Raw genomic sequence first — 10,531 nt, 5'->3', positions numbered from 1 at the left:
TATAGGTGTGGTACTGGACAGATGGGTTTGGTATTATAGGTGTGGTACTGGACAGATGGGTTAGTATTATAGGTGTGGTACTAGACAGATGGGTTATTAGTATTATAGGTGTGGTACTGGACAGATGGGTTAAGTATTATAGGTGTGGTACTAGACAGATGGGTTATGGGTAGTATTATAGGTGTGGTACTAGACAGATGGGTTATTAGTATTATAGGTGTGGTACTAGACAGATGGGTTAGTATTATAGGTGTGGTACTGGACAGATGGGTTAGCATTATAGGTGTGGTACTGGACAGATGGGTTAGTATTATAGGTGTGGTACTAGACAGATGGGTTAGTATTATAGGTGTGGTACTGGACAGATGGGTTATGGTAGTATTATAGGTGTGGTACTGGACAGATGGGTTAGTATTATAGGTGTGGTACTGGACAGATGGGTTAGTATTATAGGTGTGGTACTAGACAGATGGGTTAGTATTATAGGTGTGGTACTGGACAGATGGGTTAGTATTATAGGTGTGGTACTAGACAGATGGGTTATGGGTAGTATTATAGGTGTGGTACTGGACAGATGGGTTAGTATTATAGGTGTGGTACTAGACAGATGGGTTAAGGGTAGTATTATAGGTGTGGTACTAGACAGATGGGTTAGTATTATAGGTGTGGTACTGGACAGATGGGTTAGTATTATAGGTGTGGTACTGGACAGATGGGTTAGTATTATAGGTGTGGTACTGGACAGATGGGTTAGTATTATAGGTGTGGTACTGGACAGATGGGTTAGTATTATAGGTGTGGTACTAGACAGATGGGTTATGGTAGTATTATAGGTGTGGTACTAGACAGATGGGTTATAGTATTATAGGTGTGGTACTAGACAGATGGGTTATTAGTATTATAGGTGTGGTACTGGACAGATGGGTTATAGTATTATAGGTGTGGTACTAGACAGATGGGTTAGTATTATAGGTGTGGTACTGGACAGATGGGTTAGTATTATAGGTGTGGTACTAGACAGATGGGTTAGTATTATAGGTGTGGTACTGGACAGATGGGTTAGTATTATAGGTGTGGTACTGGACAGATGGGTTATGGGTAGTATTATAGGTGTGGTACTGGACAGATGGGTTAGTATTATAGGTGTGGTACTGGACAGATGGGTTAGTATTATAGGTGTGGTACTGGACAGATGGGTTAGTATTATAGGTGTGGTACTAGACAGATGGGTTATGGGTAGTATTATAGGTGTGGTACTGGACAGATGGGTTAGTATTATAGGTGTGGTACTAGACAGATGGGTTAGTATTATAGGTGTGGTACTGAGACAGATGGGTTAGTATTATAGGTGTGGTACTAGACAGATGGGTTAGTATTATAGGTGTGGTACTGGACAGATGGGTTAGTATTATAGGTGTGGTACTAGACAGATGGGTTAGTATTATAGGTGTGGTACTGGACAGATGGGTTAGTATTATAGGTGTGGTACTGGACAGATGGGTTATGGGTAGTATTATAGGTGTGGTACTGGACAGATGGGTTAGTATTATAGGTGTGGTACTGGACAGATGGGTTAGTATTATAGGTGTGGTACTAGACAGATGGGTTAGTATTATAGGTGTGGTACTAGACAGATGGGTTTAGTATTATAGGTGTGGTACTGGACAGATGGGTTAGTATTATAGGTGTGGTACTGGACAGATGGGTTAGTATTATAGGTGTGGTACTAGACAGATGGGTTAGTATTATAGGTGTGGTACTAGACAGATGGGTTAGGTAGTATTATAGGTGTGGTACTAGACAGATGGGTTAGGGGTATTATAGGTGTGGTACTGGACAGATGGGTTAGTATTATAGGTGTGGTACTGGACAGATGGGTTAGGTATTATAGGTGTGGTACTAGACAGATGGGTTAGTATTATAGGTGTGGTACTGGACAGATGGGTTATGGGTAGTATTATAGGTGTGGTACTAGACAGATGGGTTAGTATTATAGGTGTGGTACTGGACAGATGGGTTAGTATTATAGGTGTGGTACTGGACAGATGGGTTATGGGTAGTATTATAGGTGTGGTACTGGACAGATGGGTTAGTATTATAGGTGTGGTACTAGACAGATGGGTTAGTATTATAGGTGTGGTACTAGACAGATGGGTTAGTATTATAGGTGTGGTACTGGACAGATGGGTTCGGTAGTATTATAGGTGTGGTACTAGACAGATGGGTTAGTATTATAGGTGTGGTACTGGACAGATGGGTTAGTATTATAGGTGTGGTACTAGACAGATGGGTTAAGTATTATAGGTGTGGTACTGGACAGATGGGTTAGTATTATAGGTGTGGTACTGGACAGATGGGTTAGTATTATAGGTGTGGTACAAGACAGATGGTTGTAGTATTATAGGTGTGGTACTGGACAGATGGGTTATGGTTAGTATTATAGGTGTGGTACTAGACAGATGGGTTATGGGTAGTATTATAGGTGTGGTACTGGACAGATGGGTTAGTATTATAGGTGTGGTACTGGACAGATGGGTTAGTATTATAGGTGTGGTACTAGACAGATGGGTTAGTATTATAGGTGTGGTACTGGACAGATGGGTTATGGGTAGTATTATAGGTGTGGTACTAGACAGATGGGTTAGTATTATAGGTGTGGTACTGGACAGATGGGTTAGTATTATAGGTGTGGTACTGGACAGATGGGTTAGTATTATAGGTGTGGTACTAGACAGATGGGTTAGTATTATAGGTGTGGTACTGGACAGATGGGTTAGTATTATAGGTGTGGTACTAGACAGATGGGTTATGGGTAGTATTATAGGTGTGGTACTAGACAGATGGGTTAGTATTATAGGTGTGGTACTGGACAGATGGGTTAGTATTATAGGTGTGGTACTGAGACAGATGGGTTAGTATTATAGGTGTGGTACTAGACAGATGGGTTAGTATTATAGGTGTGGTACTGGACAGATGGGTTATGGGTAGTATTATAGGTGTGGAACTAGACAGATGGGTTAGTATTATAGGTGTGGTACTGGACAGATGGGTTAGTATTATAGGTGTGGTACTAGACAGATGGGTTATGGGTAGTATTATAGGTGTGGTACTGGACAGATGGGTTAGTATTATAGGTGTGGTACTGGACAGATGGGTTAGTATTATAGGTGTGGTACTAGACAGATGGGTTAGTATTATAGGTGTGGTACTGGACAGATGGGTTAGTATTATAGGTGTGGTACTGGACAGATGGGTTAGTATTATAGGTGTGGTACTGGACAGATGGGTTATGGGTAGTATTATAGGTGTGGTACTGGACAGATGGGTTAGTATTATAGGTGTGGTACTGGACAGATGGGTTAGTATTATAGGTGTGGTACTAGACAGATGGGTTATGGGTAGTATTATAGGTGTGGTACTAGACAGATGGGTTATGGGTAGTATTATAGGTGTGGTACTGGACAGATGGGTTAGTATTATAGGTGTGGTACTGGACAGATGGGTTAGTATTATAGGTGTGGTACTGGACAGATGGGTTAGTATTATAGGTGTGGTACTAGACAGATGGGTTAGTATTATAGGTGTGGTACTGGACAGATGGGTTAAGTATTATAGGTGTGGTACTAGACAGATGGGTTAGTTTTATAGGTGTGTTACTGGACAGATGGGTTAGTATTATAGGTGTGGTACTAGACAGATGGGTTAGTATTATAGGTGTGGTACTAGACAGATGGGTTAGTATTATAGGTGTGGTACTGGACAGATGGGTTAGTATTATAGGTGTGGTACTGGACAGATGGGTTATGGGTAGTATTATAGGTGTGGTACTGGACAGATGGGTTAGTATTATAGGTGTGGTACTGGACAGATGGGTTAGTATTATAGGTGTGGTACTGGACAGATGGGTTAGTATTATAGGTGTGGTACTAGACAGATGGGTTAGTATTATAGGTGTGGTACTGGACAGATGGGTTATGGGTAGTATTATAGGTGTGGTACTGGACAGATGGGTTAGTATTATAGGTGTGGTACTGGACAGATGGGTTAGTATTATAGGTGTGGTACTAGACAGATGGGTTATGGGTAGTATTATAGGTGTGGTACTGGACAGATGGGTTAGTATTATAGGTGTGGTACTGGACAGATGGGTTAGTATTATAGGTGTGGTACTAGACAGATGGGTTAGTATTATAGGTGTGGTACTGGACAGATGGGTTAGTATTATAGGTGTGGTACTAGACAGATGGGTTAGTATTATAGGTGTGGTACTGGACAGATGGGTTATGGGTAGTATTATAGGTGTGGTACTAGACAGATGGGTTAGTATTATAGGTGTGGTACTGGACAGATGGGTTAGTATTATAGGTGTGGTACTAGACAGATGGGTTATGGGTAGTATTATAGGTGTGGTACTGGACAGATGGGTTAGTATTATAGGTGTGGTACTGGACAGATGGGTTAGTATTATAGGTGTGGTACTGGACAGATGGGTTAGTATTATAGGTGTGGTACTGGACAGATGGGTTAGTATTATAGGTGTGGTACTGGACAGATGGGTTAGTATTATAGGTGTGGTACTGGACAGATGGGTTATGGGTAGTATTATAGGTGTGGTACTAGACAGATGGGTTAGTATTATAGGTGTGGTACTAGACAGATGGGTTTAGTATTATAGGTGTGGTACTAGACAGATGGGTTAGGGTAGTATTATAGGTGTGGTACTGGACAGATGGGTTAGTATTATAGGTGTGGTACTGGACAGATGGGTTAGTATTATAGGTGTGGTACCGGACAGATGGGTTAGTATTATAGGTGTGGTACTAGACAGATGGGTTAGTATTATAGGTGTGGTACTGGACAGATGGGTTATGGGTAGTATTATAGGTGTGGTACTGAGACAGATGGGTTAGTATTATAGGTGTGGTACTGGACAGATGGGTTAGTATTATAGGTGTGGTACTAGACAGATGGGTTAGTATTATAGGTGTGGTACTGGACAGATGGGTTAGTATTATAGGTGTGGTACTAGACAGATGGGTTAGGGTAGTATTATAGGTGTGGTACTGGACAGATGGGTTAGTATTATAGGTGTGGTACTAGACAGATGGGTTATGGGTAGTATTATAGGTGTGGTACTAGACAGATGGGTTAGTATTATAGGTGTGGTACTGGACAGATGGGTTAGTATTATAGGTGTGGTACTGGACAGATGGGTTAGTATTATAGGTGTGGTACTGGACAGATGGGTTGGTATTATAGGTGTGGTACTGGACAGATGGGTTAGTATTACAGGTGTGGTACTAGACAGATGGGTTAGGGTAGTATTATAGGTGTGGTACTAGACAGATGGGTTATGGTAGTATTATAGGTGTGGTACTAGACAGATGGGTTATTAGTATTATAGGTGTGGTACTGAGACAGATGGGTTATAGTATTATAGGTGTGGTACTAGACAGATGGGTTAGTATTATAGGTGTGGTACTGGACAGATGGGTTAGTTATGTAGGTGTGGTACTAGACAGATGGATTAGTATTATAGGTGTGGTACTAGACAGATGGATTAGTATTATAGGTGTGGTACTGGACAGATGGGTTATGGGTAGTATTATATGTGTGGAACTAGACAGATGGGTTAGTATTATAGGTGTGGTACTGGACAGATGGGTTAGTATTATAGGTGTGGTACTAGACAGATGGGTTATGGGTAGTATTATAGGTGTGGTACTGGACAGATGGGTTAGTATTATAGGTGTGGTACTAGACAGATGGGTTATGGGTAGTATTATAGGTGTGGTACTAGACAGATGCATTAGTATTATAGGTGTGGTACTGGACAGATGGGTTAGTATTATAGGTGTGGTACTGGACAGATGGGTTAGTATTATAGGTGTGGTACTAGACAGATGGGTTAGTATTATAGGTGTGGTACTGGACAGATGGGTTAGTATTATAGGTGTGGTACTAGACAGATGGGTTATGGGTAGTATTATAGGTGTGGTACTGGACAGATGGGTTAGTATTATAGGTGTGGTACTGGACAGATGGGTTAGTATTATAGGTGTGGTAGTAGACAGATGGGTTAGTATTATAGGTGTGGTACCAGACAGATGGGTTAGTATTATAGGTGTGTTACCAGACAGATGTGTTATGGGTAGTATTATAGGTGTGGTACTAGACAGATGGGTTAGTTTTATAGGTGTGGTACTAGACAGATGGGTTAGTATTATAGGTGTGGTACTAGACAGATGGGTTAGTATTATAGGTGTGGTAATAGACAGATGGGTTAGTATTATAGGTGTGGTACTGGACAGATGGGTTAGTTATGTAGGTGTGGTACTAGACAGATGGATTAGTATTATAGGTGTGGTACTAGACAGATGGATTAGTATTATAGGTGTGGTACTGGACAGATGGGTTATGGGTAGTATTATATGTGTGGAACTAGACAGATGGGTTAGTATTATAGGTGTGGTACTGGACAGATGGGTTAGTATTATAGGTGTGGTACTAGACAGATGGGTTATGGGTAGTATTATAGGTGTGGTACTGGACAGATGGGTTAGTATTATAGGTGTGGTACTGGAGAGATGGGTTATGGGTAGTATTATAGGTGTGGTACCGACAGATGGGTTAGTATTATAGGTGTGGTACTGGACAGATGGGTTAGTATTATAGGTTTGGTACTGGACAGATGGGTTAGTATTATAGGTGTGGTACTGGACAGATGGTTTGGTATTATAGGTGTGGTACTGGACAGATGGGTTAGTATTACAGGTGTGGTACTAGAAAGATGGGTTATGGATAGTATTATAGGTGTGGTACTAGACAGATGGGTTATGGGTAGTATTATAGGTGTGGTACTAGACAGATGAGTTATGGATAGTATTATAGGTGTGGTACTAGACAGATGGGTTAGTATTATAGGTGTGGTACTGGACAGATGGGTTAGTTATGTAGGTGTGGTACTAGACAGATGGATTAGTATTATAGGTGTGGTACTAGACAGATGGATTAGTATTATAGGTGTGGTACTGGACAGATGGGTTATGGGTAGTATTATAGGTGTGGAACTAGACAGATGGGTTAGTATTATAGGTGTGGTACTGGACAGATGGGTTAGTATTATAGGTGTGGTAGTAGACAGATGGGTTAGTATTATAGGTGTGGTACCAGACAGATGTGTTATGGGTAGTATTATAGGTGTGGTACTAGACAGATGGGTTAGTATTATAGGTGTGGTACTAGACAGATGGGTTAGTTTTATAGGTGTGGTACTAGACAGATGGGTTAGTATTATAGGTGTGGTACTAGACAGATGGGTTAGTATTATAGGTGTGGTAATAGACAGATGGGTTAGTATTATAGGTGTGGTACTGGACATATGCGTTAGTATTATAGGTGTGGTAGTAGACAAATGGGTTATGGGTAGTATTATAGGTCTGGTACTGGACAGATGGGTTAGTATTATAGGTGTGGTACTGGACAGATGGGTTAGTATTATAGGTGTGGTAGTAGACAGATGGGTTAGTATTATAGGTGTGGTACCAGACAGATGGGTTAGTATTATAGGTGTGTTACCAGACAAATGTGTTATGGGTAGTATTATAGGTGTGGTACTAGACAGATGGGTTAGTTTTATAGGTGTGGTACTAGACAGATGGGTTAGTATTATAGGTGTGGTACTAGACAGATGGGTTAGTATTATAGGTGTGGTAATAGACAGATGGGTTAGTATTATAGGTGTGGTACTGGACAGATGGGTTAGTTATGTAGGTGTGGTACTAGACAGATGGATTAGTATTATAGGTGTGGTACTAGACAGATGGATTAGTATTATAGGTGTGGTACTGGACAGATGGGTTATGGGTAGTATTATAGGTGTGGAACTGGACAGATGGGTTAGTATTATAGGTGTGGTACTGGACAGATGGGTTAGTATTATAGGTGTGGTACTAGACAGATGGGTTATGGGTAGTATTATAGGTGTGGTACTGGACAGATGGGTTAGTATTATAGGTGTGGTACTAGACAGATGGGTTATGGGTAGTATTATAGGTGTGGTACTAGACAGATGCATTAGTATTATAGGTGTGGTACTGGACAGATGGGTTAGTATTATAGGTGTGGTACTGGACAGATGGGTTAGTATTATAGGTGTGGTACTAGACAGATGGGTTAGTATTATAGGTGTGGTACTGGACATATGGGTTAGTATTATAGGTGTGGTACTGGACAGATGGGTTATGGGTAGTATTATAGGTGTGGTACTGGACAGATGGGTTAGTATTATAGGTGTGGTACTGGACAGATGGGTTAGTATTATAGGTGTGGTACTAGACAGATGGGTTAGTATTATAGGTGTGGTACCAGACAGATGGGTTAGTATTATAGGTGTGTTACCAGACAGATGTGTTATGGGTAGTATTATAGGTGTGGTACTAGACAGATGGGTTAGTATTATAGGTGTGGTACTGGACAGATGGGTTAGTATTATAGGTGTGGTACTAGACAGATGGGTTAGTATTATAGGTGTGGTACTAGACAGATGGGTTAGTATTATAGGTGTGGTACTGGACAGATGGGTTAGTATTATAGGTGTGGTACTGGACAGATGGGTTAGTATTATAGGTGTGGTACTAGACAGATGGATTAGTATTATAGGTGTGGTACTGGACAGATGGGTTATGGGTAGTATTATATGTGTGGAACTAGACAGATGGGTTAGTATTATAGGTGTGGTACTGGACAGATGGGTTAGTATTATAGGTGTGGTACTAGACAGATGGGTTATGGGTAGTATTATAGGTGTGGTACTGGACAGATGGGTTAGTATTATAGGTGTGGTACTAGACAGATGGGTTATGGGTAGTATTATAGGTGTGGTACTAGACAGATGGGTTAGTATTATAGGTGTGGTACTGGACAGATGGGTTAGTATTATAGGTGTGGTTACTGGACAGATGGGTTAGTATTATAGGTGTGGTACTGGACATATGGTTTGGTATTATAGGTGTGGTACTGGACAGATGGGTTAGTATTACAGGTGTGGTACTAGACAGATGGGTTATGGATAGTATTATAGGTGTGGTACTAGACAGATGGGTTATGGGTAGTATTATAGATGTGGTACTGGACAGATGGGTTATGGATAGTATTATAGGTGTGGTACTGGACAGATGGGTTAGTATTATAGGTGTGGTACTGGACAGATGGGTTAGTATTATAGGTGTGGTACTGGACAGATGGGTTAGTATTATAGGTGTGGTACTAGACAGATGGGTTAGTATTATAGGTGTGGTACTGGACAGATGGGTTAGTATTATAGGTGTGGTACTGGACAGATGGGTTAGTATTATAGGTGTGGTACTGGACAGATGGGTTAGTATTATAGGTGTGGTACTGGACAGATGGGTTAGTATTATAGGTGTGGTACTAGACAGATGGGTTAGTATTATAGGTGTGGTACTGGACAGATGGGTTAGTATTATAGGTGTGGTACTGGACAGATGGGTTAGTATTATAGGTGTGGTACGGGACAGATGGGTTAGTATTATAGGTGTGGTACTGGACAGATGGGTTAGTATTATAGGTGTGGTACTAGACAGATGGGTTAGTATTATAGGTGTGGTACTGGACAGATGGGTTAGTATTATAGGTGTGGTACTGGACAGATGGGTTAGTATTATAGGTGTGGTACTGGACAGATGGGTTAGTATTATAGGTGTGGTACTAGACAGATGGGTTAGTATTATAGGTGTGGTACTGGACAGATGGGTTAGTATTATAGGTGTGGTACTGGACAGATGGGTTAGTATTATAGGTGTGGTACGGGACAGATGGGTTAGTATTATAGGTGTGGTACTGGACAGATGGGTTAGTATTATAGGTGTGGTACTAGACAGATGGGTTAGTATTATAGGTGTGGTACTGGACAGATGGGTTAGTATTATAGGTGTGGTACTGGACAGATGGGTTAGTATTATAGGTGTGGTACTGGACAGATGGGTTAGTATTATAGGTGTGGTACTGGACAGATGGGTTAGTATTATAGGTGTGGTACTGGACAGATGGGTTAGTATTATAGGTGTGGTACTAGACAGATGGGTTAGTATTATAGGTGTGGTACTGGACAGATGGGTTTAGTATTATAGGTGTGGTACTGGACAGATGGGTTAGGAGTATTATAGGTGTGGTACTGGACAGATGGGTTAGTATTATAGGTGTGGTACTGGACAGATGGGTTAGTATTACAGGTGTGGTACCGGACAGATGGGTTAGTATTATAGGTGTGGTACTGGACAGATGGGTTATGGGTAGTATTATAGGTGTGGTACTGAGACAGATGGGTTATTAGTATTATAGGTGTGGTACTGGACAGATGGGTTAGTATTATAGGTGTGGTACTGGACAGATGGGTTAGTATTATAGGTGTGGTACTGGACAGATGGGTTAGTATTATAGGTGTGGTACTGGACAGATGGGTTAGTATTATAGGTGTGGTACTGGACAGACGGGTTAGTATTATAGGTGT

This window comes from Salmo salar, unplaced genomic scaffold, assembly GCF_905237065.1.
Source record: "Salmo salar unplaced genomic scaffold, Ssal_v3.1, whole genome shotgun sequence".
NCBI lineage: Eukaryota > Metazoa > Chordata > Actinopteri > Salmoniformes > Salmonidae > Salmo > Salmo salar.
The sequence above is the reverse complement of the archived record's forward strand: the minus strand, read 5'-3'. Positions refer to the sequence as shown.